The sequence below is a fragment of the Cebus imitator genome, unplaced genomic scaffold (assembly GCF_001604975.1).
Source record: "Cebus imitator isolate Cc_AM_T3 unplaced genomic scaffold, Cebus_imitator-1.0 Scaffold26, whole genome shotgun sequence".
NCBI classification, from domain to species: Eukaryota; Metazoa; Chordata; class Mammalia; order Primates; family Cebidae; genus Cebus; species Cebus imitator.
The window spans coordinates 6695511-6714439 of NW_016107341.1; positions in this window are offsets into that span (position 1 = coordinate 6695511).

The window sequence follows — 18929 nt, forward strand, 5'->3', positions numbered from 1 at the left end:
TGCTACCACAACTATCCTAATAATCCCATTTCTAGAAAAATCTGTCTCCTTCCTCTACTCCAAATCCTTGGTTGCCAAGCATTCCTGGGGAGAATCAGAAAGCCTTGAATCTCCTCATGATTACTAAGACATGTTTTTATTTTGAATAAGCCCATAATCTGTTTAGAACTCTAGTTATTTACTCTAATCAACCCCAAAAACTCTGATCTCTAAGTAGTTATTTAAAATCTTGAGCACTATCTGCAAATCTTTATTTTATGCTCACTATTATTACCTTATCTCGTAGTTAGAATCTCCGTTTTTTTCTCTAGTAAGTATACTCTCTATTTTCCAAGATTAGCTGTCTCACTTGTGGTCTTGATTTCATCCCTCTTCACCTCCTCAGGACTTGCCCCATCAAGTATCTTCTCTACCTTTGTGTTTTTATAAAACCCTCCCCTCTTAAGACTACAAATATTTTCTTTTCTCATATCCGAAATCCACCTTAGATCATCAGCCAGTCAGACTTCTCTGAAGACTGGGAACCTTCTGATATTTCATGCAGTGCTAAGTGCAGGTCAATCTGTCTTTGTCAAAAACAATGTCAACAGTAACATTCTAATTGCCTAAATAACAGCTAACCTTCAGTTTAATCTCATTTGGTTCCTCTTTGACATTTTATGTTTTATATTTTAGGCCAATTCATTCTCACTTTTTATTTTTTTGAGACAGAGTCTTGCTCTATCGCCCAGGCTGGAGTGCAGTGGTGTGGTCTCGTCTGATGGCAACCAACGCACCTCAGGCCCAAATGACTCTCCTATCTCAGCCTCCTGAGTGGTTGGGACTACAGGCACCTGCCACCATGCCCAGCTAATTTTTGTATTTTTAGTAGACATGCCCAGCTAATTTTTGTATTTTTAGTAGACATGGGATTGCATCATGTTGGCCAGTCTGGTCTTGAACTCCTGACCTCGTGATCCACTCGCCTAAGCCTCCCAAAGTCCTGAGGTTATAGGTATGAGCCACTGCACCTGGCCTCCAATTTATTATTGAAATATTTTCATCCTTGACTACCAAGCACTATTTTTTTCTGTTGTTCATGCTACCTGTATGACTTCTGGCTTCTAAGTACACTTCATGTAGCACTTTTCTGTTTTTGTTTTTCAGGCTTTCTCTAAATAATCCCATCAACTCTGTCCTAATAACATCTGTGAATCAATGAGTGTCAGTTCTTCATCTTTATCTAATTCTCTACCTGGCTCACCTCTTAGGAGAAACAGGGTAACCTTTATTTAGAAACTTAGCCTTCTTAGGGATTTAATTTCCATAAGAAGTTATATTAGTTCATTCTTGCTCCGCTACAAAGAAATACCCGAGATTGGGTAATTTACAAAGAAAAGAGGTTTAATTGGTTCAAGGTTCCACAGGCTGTACAGAAAGCAGGGCTGGGGAAGCCTCAGGAGACTTACAATCATGGCTGAAGGCAAAGGAGAAGCAAGCGCATCTTCACCTGGCCAGAACAGGAATAAGAGAAGAGGGAGCTACATACTTAGAAAACCAGATCTAGTGATAACACTATCACAAGGACAGCACCAAAGGGGAAATCCGCCCTTATGGTCCAATCACCTCCCACCAGGCCCCACTGCCAACATTGGGAATTACAATTTGACCTGAGATTTGGATGGGAACATGGACCCAAGCCATATCAGAAGTCAATTCTGCATTACACAACTGTTTTCTATAGCCATCAAGCTACAACATGACTTCACTTAGATAACTGGCAGCTAGAAAATTAGTAATCTATGTATCATTAAGGAAGAAAAATAAAATACACCATTGTTAAATATTTTTCAATGCTCAGTTGAAGAAACCAATAACTACGGAGTATTACCCAGGGGATATGCAATGTTCTCACAGATTCTCAAAAATTTAACCTTTGGATTATGTCAGACCATTAACGATTCTGATGGATTCCTGAATGGCTTATTATTTCCCCCTTTTCCCAAATTGCTTTTAGTGAACCATTCTTTTGCATAATAGGTTGGTCTGTATTGAGACATAGTATAAGAAATAGTTCCAGCATACTTATCACAGTTTTAAATTTAAAGATGCTGTGGGTGAGAAATACAGTTTTAAAAAGTGAGATAGATTGTAACATTATGATATAATCTTCAAATTATTAAGAAGAAAAACATACAATTTATTTTCAAAAGCTACACATACCTGTTCTAAATAATAGCTACCCAGTTTCCTTTTTATAAAAAATTCCCATGAAACAGAGTCTCCACGTGATGTCTCCAGTTAACGGCCTTAAACTGATATCTATTTAAGAATCATGTATATAGTTTAATATATTCTATCACATAAGCATCTTAAATAACTTATGTTAATACCACAGGGAAGCTTTGTAAATTCACTCAGCATATACATAATATACTTAACATAATACAGACTGTAACAACATTATACTCTCTCAAAATGACTCAAAGCAGAACAGGTTTCATTAGGATTTCTTTTTCATTTAACAAATACATTTGCATTTAGATTTCTAATGTCTTCATCAGAAGACTGAAAAATAAATTATTAAAATATTTTCAAACAAATGTGTAAAACATCAGAATAATTGGAGGCAATATTACAGAGTGGAATGAATTTGATATGGAAGTTTTTAAATATGAATGAATCTCATCATAATTTTGTTACTAATTAGCTAGAATTATTGTTTCACAGAAGCCTTAGGGCTGTAATTTATTTATCTGTAAAAATGAGAGTTTTGAATAAAATTAAATTAACATGTCTAAGGTGCAACTAGCACTCTATAAGTCGGTATAGTTTTATCACTCTCAATCATTGGTGGTTAACATATACCTAGGTTAACTTTGCAGTTAGCTATTCCAAATGCAACTGCTTATTTAGCTACTAAACCCAGTATGTTAGAATATGGTGTCACTTCTAAAGGATACTACCAAGAACAATGGGCATGTTTTCTTTGCAAAATGTACATTGAAAGTAGAATCTTATTATATCATTTACTAGACAACTATAGGAAATGCAGTGGCCACAGTTTTAGCTATCACTATAAATGAATGAATTAACTAATGAGATATCTTTCATCTATCTTCATCTGTTATGTGAATAGAAGCAATTAACACTCATGTTTATTTCAAGAGTAACTAATATAGGTGAAAAGACAAAGAGAAATTTTTAGTCTAGCTGATAAATTCAGTACTAACTTCTCTGTCATACTTTTGTTTATCCAAAAAATAATGAAGTATATTATAGTAGAACTGTTAATACATATTAATTATAAAGAGTTGAGCCAATATATAAAGGAAAAAGAAAAAGTTAAAAGCAACTATAATTGCACATTAAGATAGTATGATCACTAACATTTTAGTAACTTGCCAGGGAGGCAGTGTTGGATAGTGGCTAAGTGCATCTCCCTGGAGTCAACCTGTCAGCTGAGTTTCAGATCTGTAAAATGCTATTTCAGCCTCCTTCTTTTGTTATTTAGTGTCTGCAACAACAATAAAAAAGTGATTTTTTAAAATAAATTTTTAAACTGTTTTGTTCAATTTTCATACTTTATATTTAGCCCTGACAATTTTCCCAAAAGCTGTTGTTAAAAATCAGCATTTAGTATCTACATAGTATTTCCAGCTTATGGCTATACCTTAATTGACTTAGTAATTCCACTACTATTGAATATATAGGTTAGTTTTAGTATTCTAATCTTATAAATAATTAATTAAGAAAATAGACTTTTTAGTCCTGTCTTTAATCAGATTTATAAGTATGTGGTAGTCACTATTCATCTACAAAATCTTTATTCATTGTAGTCTTCACATTTACCTAAGTAAAATTTGAAAAAATACACTTCAAAATTATTGAAATACTAAAATAGTCTCATGCTTTGATATAAAAATGTCAAAGTTAATTTTATAACACAGTAACATATCTTGAGGAGAGAATATAAGATTCATAAATTTTCTTATGCTTCCTTAGCATTTAAACACATTCTTGCATATGCCTATACCATGTGTAATGTACTGACATCTTAAGATATTAGATCAGAAAAAATAGGTAAAATGGCTAAAGATTAGGTTTTACAATAAATTCATTCTTTTTGTAGATATTATTCCGATGAGGGAATTTTAAAAATATTAAATGGGTCATTAGATATATAATGTCATGTTAATTATTTTCTGTTCTTTTGGAATCTATTATTTAAATATCAGTTTATGTAATACATAGCTCTTATATATGTTATCCTATGTATTCAGAATGCCAATTCTTGCGCACATTCTACTCGCCATATTTACCTGGTAAATAAAATTTATATGCTCTTTCTCATTAAAGTCTCCGCTTCTTTTTTATCTATTCTGTACAGCTTTTATCTTTTTCCCTATTCTGTGCAGACTTCTTCATTCTTATTCTTCAGAAGAATTTGTCATTCTTTCTGATTTTACCTTTCCCTTTGAGTATCTGCCACATGGCTCTTATGCTGGAGAGTAAACTATTTCCCCTACATTCTCTTGAAATTGAGTTCCTTGAAGGCAGGGTCCATGTTGAATATTTAAATATATCACTAAGCACTTAGCAACTTAAGCATCTTTGCACTTACCACTTACTTCATTTGGTATATTTAGCACCTAGCACAATTCTTGGCTTAGATCTTGCAGTGAATGAATGAACTCACATTCCACTGATATTTAACAAAGAATCATATTTGTAATTTGAATGCCCGTCTAATATCAAGCATTAAGAGGACTTTACCACATAGAGGATATCATTTGAGATGTAGTTGTTTCCTTTTTATCTTATCTATTTCATAGACCTAGTTCTCAAAAACATATTGAGAAAGGAATGTAAAATGACAATTGGCAATCTTGCAAGACTGGTATTCTTAAAAATTTATCCTTGGCACAGAGAAAATTGTGATCACAACCTGTCACCATACTAAACATAATTTTTATGATGGTGAACACAATATATTTGGTGGGGAATAATTTTAGGAAGACAAAAATTATCACCCTGATTTCTTAAATGAGAATGGAAAATTTTCTGTGCCATCCCCAACATATCAAGGTTATCTACAGAAATGCTTTTAGATATATTGCATGTGCTAGGGATATTTTTATTTCTAGGGTTACCACAGTGATAATTACACACAGTACAAATTCAAAACTACATTTTTAGAAATTTAAACTCAGAGAAAGTTTAGAAAATATTGAAGGAAAACACACCTAAGCATCTGTATCTCTGGTGAAGACTTATTTTAATTACATTCTAGTGAGCCCGTATAATTTTTTGAAAAACAAAATATGGAAATAGGGCTTGGCTTTGGGAAAATGTATTAAGAAGTTGAAGGTGAAGGAAAAGAATCTCTTCTCCTTTTCTTACAAATACATATTGCTTGGCCTCTGACCCACAGACCCCAATGTCTATTTCTGTCAAGATGCTTTTGTAACTAGTAATTCTGGACCCCCATAAAGGGTTTTCACTGTGGTAGAGATGTTTTAAAGAGGAGGTGTCATGAAAGTGTAAAGAGTTTACATCATTAATTGCACGTTTTCACTTGAGTTTGGCAGCTATAGATGGGATTGTTATTTGGAAAGGGAATCATTGTTATTCTTAAAGCACATTCTGTAGCTCCTCTTATATTTAGGCTACCTTGTAAATTGGCCTTCGTGGAAAATTTTTCTTTTTCAAACAATATTCTCCTTCTGCAATAAATATTATTCCTTCCTTTGTTTTGAACTGGCTGGAACCAGTGATAGAAAGAAGCAAGTAGAATAGAACAAAGGTTGACACAGAATATTGTTTATATTTTTTAATAACCTAATTTTAAAAATCTTTAAGAAAAAGGATATTTATAGATCATCAAAAAATAACTCATGCAGGAAGGGTATGTGTTAACATTATTGCCATTTTACAGATGAATCTACTAAGATTCAAATCATTCAATGAAGTCAGGTAAGAGAAGGAACTAGACCTAGAATCTAGGTAGTTTGCTTCCAAATTCCGTGTTCTTCCCCACCCTTCCAAACACTAAAATAAAATAAAGAAAGAAAAAATATCTGCAGACCTCAAAGAAAACAGCAAATAAACCTTCAGTCAATACTGAACATGTTTTTGCCTAGGCTGAACCACTCCTCTTGCACATGCAGCTGCAAAGGTTTAAACAAAGAAATAAGCCACACAGGACTAACACCGTTCTAAGAGGAAGTGTTGAAAAGTCCTCTTGGTAGCCACAGAACAGTAGGGATTCCCAATAACCTAGTAAGAGCAAAATATTTTCAGGGCAGTCATAAGCATAGTCAGGTTCTTAGAAGAGGTAAGCAGTTACATTTGACCTGAAGCTGGGAAGACTATATAGCCTGAGCTAACCTAAGTTTATTTCTACTGCAATGACTTGAACGTCTGTAGTCTCTCACTCCCTACTTTGCTACTACATACACTCCCACTGCATTACCTATTATGTATAATCAGGAAGGTATACAATAAACTGGGCTTTGCACACATGAAGGAAATACCAAATGCTCAAAAGTGATCTTCCAGCTATTTGTCTTTGACTCCACTGATAACTGTACTTTGCTTTTATAACTTAAATTCAATTTTACTTGCCCATTCTTGAATAGATATTAACCAAAATTAATAATTTATCCTAAAACTACTTGAAAATGTCATGGTGTTCTGAAATGCATTGCATAGAAGAATGTGGAGAAAAAATATTTTTAGAACAGGGGTTTCCAAACTCTGGGCCGTGGACTAGTACCAGTCCATGGCCTGTTGGGAACTGGGCTGCGCAGCATGAGGTGAGCAGCAGGCTAGGGAGCACTACGGCCTGAGCTACGCCTCCTGAAAGGTCAGTGGTGGCATTAGATTCTCATAGGAGTGTGAACCCCACTGTGAACTGTGCATGTGAGGAGTCTAGGCTGTGCACTCCTTGTTAAAATCTAACTAATGCCTGATGATCTGCAGTGGAACAGTTTCAACCTGAAACCATCCCTCTCAACCCCACCCCAATCCGTGGAAAAAACTGTATTCCATAAAACGAGTCCCTGGTGCCAAAAAGGTAGGGGCCCACAGCCTTAGAGCATGTTTAATTATTCTGTAAGCTGTATTTTTTTTTAAAAAAACCTATTTATAGGATTTAATACAAATAAAATATAATTGTGTGCAAATAATTTAATAAATAAGTCATCATACATTTTGACTGAAGAATTCAGAGACAGAAAATATATTCCATTTTTCCATGTGCAATATACTAAAATGCATGCCGATTTCAGTTATGACAAATTATTCCTTTGGAAGCAATGTATGTTATACGTGTGTATGTAGAATTAATATAGCTTCACAGACTGCAAGAACATCAATATTTTCTACCACCAGATGGCAGAAATAAAGCTACAGTATTTTAGAATCTAAAGATTCAGATTATACACAGAAAAAACCAACTGCAGTCTCCATCCTGATTTTATTTTTAGTTGAACAGACAGAAAAATACATTGCAGCAAAATTTTGCTATGTGTTAAATAAGAAAAAATTTTTTTGATTAACAAAATTTTTTCATTTGAATGGCCTGCCAACTCATTATTTTTCTGTCAGTTAGATCATGTTGCTTTCTAAAAGAATCACTTTTAAAAACAAGCTACTACCAGATTTGGACATTAAAAGAATTTCCTTTCTAATCAGCACTTCCTTTGGAAGGCATTCTAAATCAATACAACCTCTTCTAAGTTGTGCACACTCTCCTTGCTCTACTTTTCCCATGTTCTATCCTTTTTAATTTTTCAAAAACTGATCAGTTGTCCATGCTTCCCTGAACTGCTCTAGATTGTGGGGTTTGCTTATGTCATCCTGTTACATATGCTAATATGGCTTCTCGTGATCTTGAATGCTGGCAACAGAGGTTTAACTTTGGTTTGTTACACTAAATTTTATGTATTAGTAGTTGTGAAATAACCATAAAAGAATAATAATAATAATTAAATGTCCATATAACATATATTAACAACTTTGATTCCAGGAATCTGGAATTATTCTCTGATATGGTTAGACTGTGACCCCACCCAAATCTCACCTTGAATTGTAATAATCCCCACATGTAAAGTGTGGGGCCAAGTGGACATAATTGAATCATGGGGCAGTTTTCCCCACACTGTTCTTTTGGTAGTGAATAAGCCTCACAAGATCTGTTGGTTTTATACATGGGCATTTCCCTCCACAAACTGTCTCTTACCTACCACCATGTAAGAGGTGCTTTTGTTTCTCCTTTGTCTCCCGCCATGATTGTGAGCCCAAACATGTGGAAGTATGAGTCCATTAAATTTCTTTCCTTTATAAATTACCCAGTCTTGGTTATGTCTTTATTAGTAGTGTGAAAACAGACTAATACATTCTCATTTCAGTCATATAAGGATTTTGATATTTCAGTGGTTTCTTCTTACCCTCTATAAGAGATGTTGTGAAAGAGATTCCTAGTTAACAAAAATAAATGGCTTTTATAAGATAGAATATTTGATTATCTTTTAGATTAGCTGGAATTTTAAATATCTTTAGTGCAATAGTATCTAATTAATGTAAATTTATTAATTATTTCTTAATAATTAATCATGTAATTATTAAGCAGAAAAATGTTGAAAGTTTACTTGGTGCCAAAACATGTTCTTAGCATTATGGAACAGCTTAATTAAAAAAAAATTATAACAACCTATGAGAGAAGTGCAATGAATGTCCTGATTTTACACATTTGAAAGGTGAGTCATATTTATTTACATAACTTTCCCAAAACCACACAGGTAATATAAAGCTGGGCCCTGACTTCTACCCAGGAAGTCAGATTCTACAGCTGATGCCCTTAAAAATCACACCATGCACTTGAACTACCCTATTTTATAAAAATTATAACATCATCCTGATACCAAAACCTGGCAGAGACTCAAGAGGAAAAGAAAACATCAGGCCAATATCCATGACGAATATAGATGCAAAAATCTTCAATAAAATACTGCAAAGTGATTGCAACAGCACATCAAAAAGCTTATCCATCACGGCCAAGTAGGCTTCATTCCAGGGATGCAAGGCTGGTTCAACCTACACAAGTCTATAAATATAATTCACCACATAAACAGAACCAAAGACAAAAACCACATGATTATCTCAATAGATGAAGAGAAGGCCTTCTACAAAATTCAACAGGCCTTCATGCTAAAAATTCTCAATAAACTAGGTATTGATGGGATGTATCTCAAAATAATAAAAGCTATTTACAACAAACCCAGCCAATATCATACTGAATGAGCAAAAAATGGAAGCACTCCCTTTGAAATCTGGCACTAGACAAGGATGCAGTCCCTCACCACTCCTATTCAATATAGTATTGGAAGTTCTAGCCAGAACAATCAGGCAAGAAAAAGAAATAAAGGATATTCAATATGGAAAGGAGAAAGTCAAATTGTCTCTATTTGCAGAAAACATGATAGTATATTTAGAAGACCCCATTGTCGCAGACCAAACACTCCTTAAGCTGATAAGCAACTTCAGCAAAGTCTCAGGATACAAAATCAATGTGCAGAAATCACAAGCATTCCTATACACCAATAACAGACTTAAAGAGAGCCAAATCAAGAACAAACTGCCATTCACAATTGCTACAAAGAGAATAAAATACCTAAGAATACAACTAATGAAGGATGTAAAGGACCTCCTCTTCAAGGAGAACTACAAACCACTGCTCAAGGAAATAAGAGAGGACATAAATAGATGGAAAAACATCCATGCTCATAGTTTGGAAGAATCAATATTGTGAAAATGGCCAAAGTGCCCAAAGTAATTTATAGATTCAATGCTATCCCCATCAAGCTACCTGTGACCCTCTTCACAGAACTAGAAAAAACCACCTTAAACTTTATATGAAACCAACAGAGAGCCCACATAGCCAAGTCAATTCTAAGCAAAAAGAACAAAGCTAGAGGCATCACGCTACCTGATGTCAAACAGTAGTACAAGGCTACCGTAATCAAAACAGCATGGTACTGGTACCGAAACAGAAATATAGACCAAGGGAACAGAACAGAGGCCTCAGAGGCAATGCCACACATCTACAACCATCTGATCTTTGACAAACCTGACAAAAACAATCAATGGGGAAAGGATTCCTTCTCTAACAAATGGTGTTGGGAAAACTGGCTAGCCATGTGCAGAAAGAAAAAACTCGACCCCTTCTTGACACCTTACACTAAAATTAACTCCAGATGGATTAAAGATTTAAACATAAGACCCAACACCATAAAAACCCTAGAAGAAAACCTGTGCATAACCATTAAGGACATAGGCATTGGCAAGGACCTCATGACTAAAACACCAAAAGCACTGGCAACAAAAGCCAACATAGACAAATGGGATCTAATTAAACTCCAGAGCTTCTGCACAGCAAAAGAAACAATCATTAGAGTGAACCAGCAACCAACAGAATGGGAAAATTGTTTTGCAATCTACCCATCTGACAAAGGTCTGATATCCAGAATCTACAAAGAACTAAAACAAATTTACAAGAAAAAAACAAACGAACCCATTTAAAAGTGGGCAAATGACATGAACAGGCACTTTTCAAAAGAAGACATACATGAAGCCAACAAACGTGAAAAAATGCTCATCATTACTGGTCATTAGAGAAATGCAAATCAAAACCACATTGAGATACCATCTCACACCAGTTAGAATGGCAATCATTAAAAAATCTGGAGACAACAGATGCTGGAGAGGATGTGGAGAAACAGGAATACTTTTACACTGTTGGTGGGAGTGTAAATTAGTTCAACCATTGTGGAAGACAGTGTGGTGATTCCTCAAGGACCTAGAAATGGAAATTCCATTTGACCCAGCAATCCCATTACTGAGTATATATCCAAAGGATTATAAATCATTCTATTATAAGGACACATGCACACTTATGTTCATTGCAGCACTGTTTACAATAGCAAAGACTTGGGACCAACCTAAATGCCCATCGATGATAGACTGGACACGGAAAATGTGGCACATATACACTATGGAATATTATGCAGCCATAAAAAATGATGAATTTGTGTCCTTTGTAGGGACATGGATGAATCTGGAATCCATCATTCTCAATGAACTGACAAAAGAACAGAAAATCAAATACCACATGTTCGCATTCATAGGCAGGTGTTGAACAATGAAAACACATGCACACAGGGAGGAGAGCATCACACACTGGGGTCTGTTGTGGGGGATTAGGGCAGGAACAGTGGGCGGTAGGGAGTTGGGAAGGGATAACATGGGGAGAAATGCCAGACATAGGTGACAGGGGGGACGGAGGCAGTAAACCACATTGCCATGTATGTACCTATGCAACAATCCTGCATGTTCTTCACATGTACCCCAGAACCTAAAGTGAAATAAAAAATAAAATAAAATAAAATAAAAGTTAATTTAAAAAGAAAAAAAAAAGAGATTGAGACCATCCTGGCCAACTTGATGAAACCTCATCTCTATAAAAAATAAAAAATAAAAAAAATTATGCATTTGGTGTTAATTTTGTACCTTTATTCAACAAATATTTATTGAGTGCCTACTTAGTATTAAGTATGGAATATTCATAGAAAATTTTAAACTTAAACCTCCCTCAGTCAGATGTACCTTCTGGTGGAGATTACAGACATGATATTAATAAGGACTACTAAGATTTATGGGTGTCATGTCAGTTATTAGTTGCAAAAGCAAAAAGAGAGAGCAGATACATTTCATAGAAAGCACTTTTTGCAGGTGTCTTTTGACAGGTGACAAGAGAAAAAATGTTCCAGGTCAAAGGAGAAAAGACATTAGTACTTTGTGTAGAAGTACCGAAGAGTCATATATATTTGAGAAAATGCAATCAGTTCATTATTCTACAAGCATAAGTTTTAAAATGGTATACCATGGTATACCATTTATCAAAACACAATGAATGATACTTAACAACTATGCATTTCTGTATATATAAATATCTCACTTTGAAAAAATGGGATGCCAATTTTAAAAGAAACAATGTGGGAGAGAGTGAGGAAGAGGCCATATCACAGGTGACTTTGTGTAAGGAGTATGCGTATTACCACACATACATTGGGGAATTTCCAAAAGATTTAAACAAGGGAGTCACATGACCTAAAATGTGTTCAAGGAAAGTTTTGTAATGGCAGTATGAGAATGAATTGGAGTGGCATGAAGCATGAGATTAGCAGACCACTTATAAGACTACTGCAACTGTAAAGCAAAGGATGACAGGACTGGACTAAGGTAGTTGCAAAGGAAATGAAGAGTAAGAAATGGACTGCAAACTACTGATATTTGCAATTTACTGACCTGTTGAAGGGATATGGCCTAGAGCACAAAAGGTAGGATTATCATGCATCAAGCTTGTCTACTAGGACTAGAGGGAAGGTGATGAGGGTGGTAACAGAGAAGTTGTAACTGGCCGATTACCTTGATTTTCCATGTATGCTTAGATGTTAAGTTAGAAGTCTAGACAGAAGGGTTGTGGCCACACAACAAGACAGTGTGAGGAAAAGGTGAGGTTTCATAACTGTAGCTATGGAGGACAGAAAAGTAAATTAAGCAGTGATATGTTATGTGACTTCCACTTATAACAAAGAGTTTGGAGATAGTTACATAGTGATAGGTTTTTAAAAATATATATATTTTATTGCACCTTAGGTGCTGGAGTACATGTGAAGAACATGCAGGATTGTTGCATAAGTACATACATGGCAATGTGGTTTGCTGCCTCCATCCCTGTCACCTATATCTGGCATTTCTCCCCACGTTATCCCTCCCCAACTCCCTACCCTCCACTGTCTCTCCCCTAGTCCCCCCCAACAGACCCCAGTGAGTGATGCTCCCCTCCCTGTGTCCATGTGTTTTCATTGTTCAACACCCGCCTATGAGTGAGAACATTCAGTGTTTGATTTTCTGTTCTTGTGTCAGTTTGCTGAGAATGATGGTTTCCAGGTTCATCCATGTACGTACAAAGGACATGAACTCATCGTTTTTTATGGCTTCATAGTATTTCACTGTGCATATGTGCCACATTTTCCCTGTCCAGTCTATCATCGGTGGGCATTTGGGTTGGTTCCAAGTCTTTGCTATTGTAAACAGTGCTGCAATGAACATAAGTGTGCATGTGTCCTTATAATAGAACGATTTATAATCCTTTGGATATACACCCAGTAATGGGATTGCTGGGTCAAATGGAATTTCCATTTCTAGGTCCTTGAAGAATCACCACACTGTCTTCCACAATGGTTGAACTAATTTACACTCCCACCAACAGTGTGAAAGTGTTCCTGTTTCTCCACATCCTCTCCAGCAACGGTTGTCTCCAGATTTTTTAATGATCGCCATTCTAACTGGTGTGAGATGGTATCTCAATGTGGTTTTGATTTGCATTTCTCTAATGACCATTGATGATGAGCATCTTTCCATATATTTGTTGGCCTCATATATGTCTTCTTTTGAAAAGTGTCTGTTCATGTCATTTGCCCACTTTTGAATGGGCTTGTTTGTTTTTTTCTTGTAATCTGTTTTAGTTCTTTGTAGATTCTGGATATAAGTCCTTTGTCAGATGGGTAGATTGCAAAACAATTTTCCCATTCTGTTGGTTGCTGGTTCACTCTAATGATTGTTTCTTTTGCTGTGCAGAAGCTCTGGAGTTTAATTAGATCCCATTTGTCTATGTTGGCTTTTGTTGCCAGTGCTTTTGGTGTTTTAGTCATGAGGTCCTTGCCAATGCCTATGTCCATAATAATTATGCACAGGTTTTCTTCTAGGGTTTTTATGGTGTTGGATCTTATTTTTAAATCTTTAATCCATCTGGAGTTAATTTTAGTGTAAGGTGTCAAGAAGGGGTCGAGTTTTTTCTTTCTGCACATGGCTAGCCAGTTTTCCCAACATCATTTATTAGAGAAGGAATCCTTTCCCCATTGATTGTTTTTGTCAGGTTTGTCAAAGATCAGATGGTTGTAGATGTGTGGCATTGCCTCTGAGGCCTCTGTTCTGTTCCCTTGGTCTATATTTCTGTTTCGGTACCAGTACCATGCTGTTTTGATTACGGTAGCCTTGTACTACTGTTTGACATCAGGTAGCGTGATGCCTCTAGCTTTGTTCTTTTTGCTTAGAATTGACTTGGCTATGTGGGCTCTCTGTTGGTTTCATATAAAGTTTAAGGTGGTTTTTTCTAGTTCTGTGAAGAGGGTCACAGGTAGCTTGATGGGGATAGCATTGAATCTATAAATTACTTTGGGCACTTTGGCCATTTTCACAATATTGATTCTTCCAAACTATGAGCATGGATGTTTTTCCATCTATTTATGTCCTCTCTTATTTCCTTGAGCAGTGGTTTGTAGTTCTCCTTGAAGAGGAGGTCCTTTACATCCTTCATTAGTTGTATTCTTAGGTATTTTATTCTCTTTGTAGCAATTGTGAATGGCAGTTTGTTCTTGATTTGACTCTCTTTAAGTCTGTTGTTGGTGTATAGGAATGCTTGTGATTTCTGCACATTGATTTTGTATCCTGAGACTTTGCTGAAGTTGCTTATCAGCTTAAGGAGAGTTTGGCCTGCGACAATGGGGTCTTCTAAATATACAATCATGTCTTCTGCAAATAGAGACAATTTGACTTTCTCCTTTCCATATTGAATATCCTTTATTTCTTTTTCTTGCCTGATTGTTCTGGCTAGAACTTCCAATACTATATTGAATAGGAGTGGTAAGAGACTGCATCCTTGTCTAGTGCCAGATTTCAAAGGGAGTACTTCCATTTTTTGCTCATTCAGTATGATATTGGCTGGGTTTGTTGTAAATAGCTTTTATTATTTTGAGATACATCCCATCAATACCTAGTTTATTGAGAATTTTTAGCATGAAGGCCTGTTGAATTTTGTAGAAGGCCTTCTCTTCATCTATTGAGATAATCATGTGGTTTTTGTCTTTGGTTCTGTTTATGTGGTGAGTTACGTTTATAGACTTGTGTATGTTGAAGCAGTCTTGCATCCCTGGGATGAAGCCTACTTGATCATGGTGGATAAGCTTTCTGATGTGCTGTTGCAATTGGTTTGCCAGTATTTTATTGGAGATTTTTTCATCTATGTTCATCGTGGATATTGGCCTGATGTTTTCTTTTCCTGTTGAGTCTCTGCCAGGTTTTGGTATCAGGATGATGTTGGTCTCATAAAATGATTTGGGAAGGATTTCCTCTTTTTGGATAGTTTAGAATAGTTTCAGAAGAAGTGGGACCAGCTCCTCTTTGTATGTCTGGTAGAATTCGGCTGTGAACCCATCTGGACCTGGGCTTTTTTTTTTGGTTGGTAGGCTACTAATTGCTTCGTCAACTTCAGTCCTTGTTATTGGTCTATTCAGGGTTTCAACTTCTTCCTGGTTTAGGCTTGGGAGGGTGCAAGTGTCCAGGAATTTATCCATTTCTTCCAGTTTTACTAGGTTATGTGCATAGAGTTTTTGTAGTAATCTCTGATGGTGGTTTTTATTTCTGTAAAATCTGTGGTGATATCCCCTTTATCATTTTTTGTTGCATCCATTTGATTTTTCTCCCTTTTCTTTTTATTAATCTGGCTAGTGGTCTGCCTATTTTGTTGCTCTTTTCAAAATACCACCTCCTTGATTTATTGATTTTTTGAAGGGTTTTTTGTGTCTCTGTCTCCTTCAGTTCTGCTCTGATCTTAGTTATTTCCTGTCTTCTGCTAGCTTTTGAGTTTTTTTATCTTGCTCCTCTAGCTCTTTCAATTTTGATGACAGGGTGTCAATTTTAAATATTTCCTTGCTTCTCATGTGAGCATTTGTTGCTATAAATTTTCCTCTAGAGACTGCTTTAAATGTGTCCCAGAGATTCTTGTACATTGTATCTTCATTCTTGTTGGTTTCAAAGAACATCTCTATTTCTGCCTTCATTTCCTTGTTTATCCAGTCAACATTCAAGAACCAGTTGTTCAGTTTCCATGAAGTTGTGCAGTTCTGAGTTAGTTTCTGAATCCTGAGTTCTAATTTGATTTTACTGTGGTCTGAGAGACTGTTTGTTATGATTTCCATTCTTTTGCATTTGCTGAGGAGTGATTCATTACCAATTATGTGGTCAATTTTAGAGTAGGTGTGATGTGGTGCTGAGAAGAATGTATATTCTGTGGATTTGGGGTGGAGAGTTTTGTAAATGTCTATTAGGTTTGCTTTGTCCATGTCTGAGTTCAAGTTCTGGATATCCTTGTTAATTTTGTGTCTCATTGATCTAATATTGACAGTGGAGTGTTAAAGTCTCCCACTATTATTGTGTGGCAGTCTAAGTCTCTTTGTAGGTCACTAAGAACTTGCTTTATTTATCTGGGTGCTCCTTTATTGGGTGCATACATATTTAGAATCGTTAGCTCTTCTTGTTGCATTGATCCTTTGACCATTATGTAATGCCCTTCTTTGTCTCTTTTGATCTTTGTTGGTTTAAAGTCTATTTTATCAGAGACTAGGATTCCAACTGCCACTTTTTTTATGCTCTCCATTGGCTTGGTAAATCTTCCCCTATCCCTTTATTTGGAGCCTGTGTGTGTCCTTGTAAGTGAGATGGGCTTCCTGGATACAGCCCACCAATGCGTTTTGACTTTTTATCCAATTTTCCAGTTTGTGTCNTTTGCTTGGTAAATCTTTCTCCATCCCTTTATTTCGAGTCTATGTGTATCCTTGCATGTGAGATGGGTTTCCTGGATAAAGCACACCAATGGGTTTTGATGTTTTATCCAATTTGCCAGTCTGTGTCTTTTGATTGGGGCATTTAGCCCATTTACATTTAAGGTTAATATTGTTATGTGTGAATTTGATCCTGCCATTTTGATGCTAGCTAGCTGTTTTGCCCATTAGTTGAGGCAGTTTCTTCATTGTGTCAATGGTCTTTACCATTTGGTATGTTTTTGGAGTGGCTGGTACTGGTTGTTCCTTTCTATGTTTAGTGCTTCTTTCAGGAGCTCTTGTAAAGCAGGCCTGGTGGTGATGAAATCTCTGAGCAATTGCTTGTTCATAAAGGGTTTTCTTTCTCCTTTGTTTATGAAGCTCAGTTTGGCTGGATATGAAATTCTAGGTTGAAAGTTCTTTTCTTTACGGATGTTGAATATTGGCCCCCACTCTCCTCTGGCTTGTAGGGTTTCTGCCGATAGATCCGCTATGAGTCTGATGGGCTTCCCTTTGTGGGTAACCTGACCTGTCTCTCTGGCTGCCCTTAGCACTTTTTCCTTCATTTCAACCCTGGTGAGTCTGACAATTATGTGCCTTGGGGTTGCTTTTCTTGAGGAATATCTTTGTAGTGTTCTCTGTATTTCCTGGACTTGAATGTTGGCCTGCATTGCTAGGTTGAGGAAGTTCTCCTAGATAATATCCTGAAGAGTGTTTTCCAGCTTGGACTCATTCTCTCTGTCACATTCAGGTATACCTATCAAATGTAGATTAGGTCTTTTCACATAATCCCGTATTTATTGGAGGTTTTTTCCACTTCTTTTTACTCTTTTGTCTCTAATCTTGCCTTCTTGTTTTATTTCATTTGAGTTGATCTTCAATCTCTTATATCCTTTTGTCTGCTTGATTAATTTGGCTATTGAAACTTGTGTATGCTTTGTGAAGTTCTCATGTTGTGTTTTTCAACTCCTTCAATTCATTTGTATTCCTCTCTAAGCTGTTTATTCTTGTCAGCATTTTGTCAAACCTTTTTTCAAGGTTCTTCATTTCTTTGCATTGGGTTAGAACATGTTCTTTTAGCTCAGAGAAGTTTGTTATTACCCACCTTCTGAAGCCTGTTTCTGTCAATTCATCAGACTCATTTCCATCCAGCCTTGTTTCCTTGCTGGTGTGGAGTTGTGATCCCTTGGAGGAGGAGAGGCGTTCTGATTTTGGTTGTTTTCACCCTTTTTGTGCTGGTTTCTTCCCATACTTTTGGATTTATCTACCTGTGGTCTTTATAGTTGGTGACTTTCAGATGGGGTCTCTGAGAGGACATCCTTTTTGTTGATGATGAAGTTATTTTCTTTCTAGTTTTTTAGTTTTTCTTCTAACAGTCAGGTCCCTCTGCTATAGGACTGCTGGAGGTCTACTCCAGACCCTGCTTGCCTGGGGATCACCTGCAGCAGCTGCAGAACAGTAAGGGTTGCTACCAGTTTCTTCTTCTGTCATATTTGTCCCAAAAGGATACCCACCAGATGGAAGCCTGAGCTTTCCTTTATGAGGTATCTCTTTGAGTATACGGCCGTCAGGGAGCTCCTTGAGGAGATAATCTGTCCCTTATAGAAATTCAAGTGCTGAGCTGTGAGCTCCATTGTTCTGTTCAGAGCTGCTGGGCAGGTACATTAAGTCTGCTGCAGCAGAACTCATAACCGCCTTTTTTCCCCAGATACTCTGTCCCAGTGGGGCTTTATTCATAAGCTTCTGATGTGCTGCCGCCTTTTTTCAGAGATGGCCTGTCCAGCGAGGAGGTAGCCTAGACAGAGTCTGCCAGAAGAGGCATTGCTGAGCTGCTGCGGGCTCTGCCCAGCTGCTGTGTGAACTTCCTTGCAGTTTTGTTTATAGAGGTATAGTTAGAACTGCCTCGGTAATGGCGGTCTGCCTTAGTAATGGTGGACTGTCTCCGTAAGGGCAGACTGCCTCAGTAATGACAGATTGCCTTGGTAATGGCTGGCTGCCTTGGTAATGGCAGACTGCCTCAGTAATGGTGGACTGCCTCAGTAGTGGCAGGCTGCCTCGATAGTGGTGGATGCCCTTCACCCCACAGAGCTGGATCATCCCGGGTCCAGGTGTGCTTGCTGTGAAACTCTCAATCCAGAGAGTTTCAGACTGCTGGTCTTACTGGGTGTGGGACTGGCAGAGCCGGATCACCTGGCTCCCTGTTTCAGTCCCATTTTTTTCAGTTGA